A 4,717-nucleotide genomic window follows, 5' to 3' on the forward strand; every position below is an offset into this window, starting at 1 on the left:
GCTGCCCGCCCTCCCCCGCGCCCACAGCAGGAGGAGGAGGCGGAGGAGGAGGAGGAGAAGCGGCGGCGGCCGCCGGGGCCCCGCTAGGCTTCCGCCGGGGCCTGAGGCGAGGCGCGCATCCGTTGCGGTCGGCACGGGGCGGGGAGGTCCGCAGCCGCCGGGCCGCGCCGAGGACGCCTCGCTAACGCGCCGCCATTGCTCTTTCTTTGGCTCCCGCGGGCGGGGAGGGGGGAGGCAGGCGCGGAGGAGGGCGAGACCCCCCGGCGCGGGAGCGGGGGCCGCCGCCGGGCCTTAGCGCCGCCCGCCCCGCCGTTACAAAAGGCACCGGGCCCTGGGCAACCGCCGCGACGCAGGACGGGCCAGCGGGGGCGCATGCGCGGCGCCAGGGCGCATGCGCCGAGGGGAGCGGCGGCGCCCGAAGCGCGCGGGAAGGGTCTCCTCAGCCTGCGCCCGCGGCCCCGGCGGGCAGCGCGGAGCGGCGGGGGCGGTTACGCCGGTCGCTGCCCCACAGCCGCTTGCCAGGCTTCCATCTCCCAGTCCGAGCCTTGTCCCGAGAGCCCAACGGCGCGTGGAACCGCACTGGGTTTCACCGTCACTACCACCCAAATCAGTAAGTCCTTCATCTTTACAGCATCGGTCTCCCTGACAAGATCTGGTGTGGGGCTCCGCAGCCGCAGCCCTTACAGGACTCGGCGCACCCCACAGCCTTGCTTTAACAGCTGCTTCCCAAGCAGAGCCAAGCGGCTGCGTTTTACAACGGCGCTGGCTCGCAACGCGGATGTCACGTTTAGGCCTTTCCAAAGTATCAAAATCTTCTTCAGCCTGTCACAGTGAGTCTGGTAGGATTAAGGCTCCGGAGAGTTTCAGCTACTGAAATTAGCTCGACGTGGGGAGCTGAAGAGCGCAAACAGCCACTGTGGCTCTGGTGCCTGATGCTCAGGGGCCTCCCACTGCGAGCTCCCCGAAGGGCTCGAGGAGTCCAGCAGAATTTCCAAAGAGGTTTTGGAAGCGACTGGAGGCAAATAATGCTGTTATTTGTGTTCATTTCACAAGTCCTAATGGCTGTTCTGCCAATACAGTGGTATTCACAACACAGTTGGTGACACTATGAAAGAGTTCAGTACTTTTTGGGTGGGGTTTACAGGAGCCATTTCTGGCTTTGCAGCTCTCAAGTGAATTTCACTTTACTCCCTCAAGATGTAGCACCTGATGCTTATTCTTCTGCAATTCAAAGCCATCCGGTAGCCTCTGCTTTAGAGTAGCTGTACCAGTTAGTATCACCCTCTGTGAGTTTCAAAGCTCTTAATTTCATCAGTACTACATGGAAACTTATAGCAATGTGATTTTCACCACTACTCAATGCTCACGAAAATTATAAACAATCATAAAGCAAGTTACCTTTTCCATGCACTCAACAATGACAAAAAATACTGTATCAAAAAATTACCTCAGAAGCGTCTCTTTTCTTTGTGGTTCAAGTGTGGCTAGGATCCATTCCTCCTTGTCCCCTGCTTTCTGCTACAGGTGGAAAGAAATGCTGAACACACGCTCACCGTAGCAATTGGAATAGGAATTAGACAACTGTTCCACAGGACTCCCAAAGTATATTGAGAGTCGACCCCTGAGATCCCCTGGTCATACGCTACCAATGGTTTCTGATTAACTCACACAGAGGTGGAAAATTGCCACTCATACGAGGAGCCTCAGCAGTGGCGAACAACTCTTGTTGCCTATTAACAGATTTTACATAGTTGTTTTTTTTTTTTTCTTTTCCAGCTGGTCCCAAAACAGGACTTGAACCTTACAAACACTTGAGAATTATCTAAAAAAAATAAAACCCAATAGGAATTAATTAGATTTGAAAGGAACTTATTCGTACTTTGATGGAAACAGCAGTTAGGATAACTGGCTTCTTAGTTTTCAGTTTACAACTTTGCACTTCATAACCTAGCTCAGATTAAGATGTGGCCTGGCCCTCTGTGGCTACAGATTTCACCATCCAATAGACTTGTAATTTTAAGGTCAAAATAAATTCATCTTTGATGAAGGATGCTCAGGTATGTAGGAAACTAGTGTGGAATTAAGTTCATGAGCTGCCCTGCACTGCTGACCTGTACCATATTGCTGTGGTTTCTCCTACCTCTTCCCATTATTATTTGGGAACTCTGAGACATTTTATGCACTCAACTATGGCGTTATTGTTTGCAGAAAGTCCTAATAGACCATATTCTGTGAGTCATATGGCTTCAAAGCATCTCACATCGGGGCACCCATCAGAACCACTAGGCACGTTAGTGTATTGTCTACAACACTACCAAAACGAGATGTCCTTTTGACTTTTGTTGCCCTATTCAGACGCTTCATTGTCATCAACGTCCAAGGATATCCCTGTAGATACTGTCTGGAGAACCAGTAATTTTCAATTACTCATTTAGGCTTGCACATCACGTAATTTACACTAAATACAGATCAGTCATTACCTTTTGTTTAATATATGCCTTTTAATTTAATTTTAAATTCTTTTAAGTCTGAGAGCTACTGTAATTCCTCCTCCCAATTTTATTACAACTTTGGATATCCCATGTGACCCAGAGTGTTCTTAAAAAGTGTTTTTTTCCTAGCAGAAATCGCAGGTCATATTTGTTACTAGTGAACTTTGATATATAAATCTATTTCCTGCAGAAATTTTAATTTACTGTTCAAAAGAAGGCTACTATGGATCATACGGTTTATATAAAGAATGTGAAATAAAATGTGAATATATTAAAAAGATAATCCTCTAAACAGATCCAGTGATTACAGAAAATGCAGAAAATTCAGTAGTTTAGCCTAGACCCAAATATGCCCTGTTTGCATGTTTACAAAATAAACAGGTGTAAATCAACAAAGTCCAAATAGGTTAGATCTACCAGATAAACTACAACAAGGAAATTACTGGTTCGGTTGGGTGGAGAAATAATAGAAAAATTTAAATCAGGTAAGGGACTAAGTAAAAGGGCTTTTAGAAAATTACAAGCAGAATTCAGGCATCAATCTTGGAACTGATCCTTTTAGTAAAAACAGTTTTGTTAACTTTGCAGATGGAATCAGTCAGTGACAAAAGATTTTTTTACAGGAGGAATGGGAGTGCATATACCAGAAGAGTTGGAGGATTGGGAGAACCACTGTAATGTAAGTATCGAGAAATTCAACAGTACCACGTGTCAAATGATGAGTCTGGACTGATGAGACTAGTAGTGAGAGTGTCTGTTGGGAGCTCATATAAACCAGAAGGGACTGAAGAGAGAAGTCCCAAATTTATCACAGAATAGCTATGAATCAGAAATACAATACAGCCATTAAGGAGACAAATGTGATCCTTTAAATTTAATGGATCACATTATTTTCACAGAAGAGGGAACTATCTACATTGAAATAATGGCTCATGGCTAAGGCACCAGGTATCTGGAGTATCTGATTGTTTCTGGTCACCCCTGTTCAAGGAAAATTAATTCAAACTTGAATAAATGCAAGCAAATGCAGGTAGGATGATCAGACACAGAGAACTTCGCTCTTGAGAGGAGACTAATGTTTAATTTTGTCTAGTAAATGAAGACTAAAGAGGATTTAAGTCTCTATAAGCTTAATGAGAAAAATAAACTCAGCTGGAACACTTCAACTATTTATGCTGAAGAACAATACTGACATGACAGATGAACAGACTTATAAATACATTGGCACAGAGATTATAGTAGGCTTCACTACCAAACAGTTCTGAAACTGCCTTCCAATAGTAGAAGTTGGGGCCAAATCCCAAATATTCTTAAAATGGACCTTTGCTAGTAGTCTAGGCAATTACATCTCAAACCCTAACAGGGAATTAACTTCATGACCCAGCCCAATGTTCCTACATTTGGCCTAACACCGCAGTATTTCTCTAAATTTCTCAAACAATATTCAGTAACAGTTCCATGCTTAAACAGCATGTCAACCCAGATGCTCCTGTATTTGTCCAAAACAACTGAGGACACCAACTTTTCAACAAAAGCATTGCACGTGCTCACTTCAGGAATGCAATATTTTTCCCTCAGGGATGAGCCAAAGGCTTTCATTTTAAGTCCTGCTTTCAGAGCTACAAAGCTAGCCTGTTAACCCACACAAAAGGCTGCATTGTCCTACGTTCACAATCCTCTACATAAGCCAATGATTTATTTTGCTAACACACACTGTCCATGCTCAAGTTAGGCTCCCTTTGAGGTGCAACTACAACAGCATAGGAGAAAACCCTCTGCTTTTCGGAGAGGAACGCTGCAGCAAGAGATTCCTACAAGAAGTCCTTACAACAGAGGGTCTGCAAGCCAACCAAACAAATTATCTGGAAGACTAAATGTGATGATCATTCTGCAGTTTTCTTTTTTGGAAAGCCTTCCTCAGCTTTCCAAGTCTTGCTCTTTAAATCAGCCAAACCACACTGAAGTCCCAATACAAGCACCTGATCTGGCCATATCAGAAATGCATCTCATTTAAAGAAAACCCACCACTATTGTCATTCCATTCGCAGCTGATCAGCACACTGCTACAGGGAGACACACAAAAGATTTTTTTCTTCCATAAACACATTGCACTATTCGAAGGTTTTCATCTTTAAATTTAATTAAAGAAAAATGTCTCAAAGTGATTATGCATGTCTGACTTCCAGCTTCTTTTAATGGCACAAGCCAGTGCAGTAAACTGTAGA

This window comes from Ciconia boyciana, chromosome 12 (genome assembly GCF_034638445.1).
Source record: "Ciconia boyciana chromosome 12, ASM3463844v1, whole genome shotgun sequence".
NCBI classification, from domain to species: domain Eukaryota; kingdom Metazoa; phylum Chordata; class Aves; order Ciconiiformes; family Ciconiidae; genus Ciconia; species Ciconia boyciana.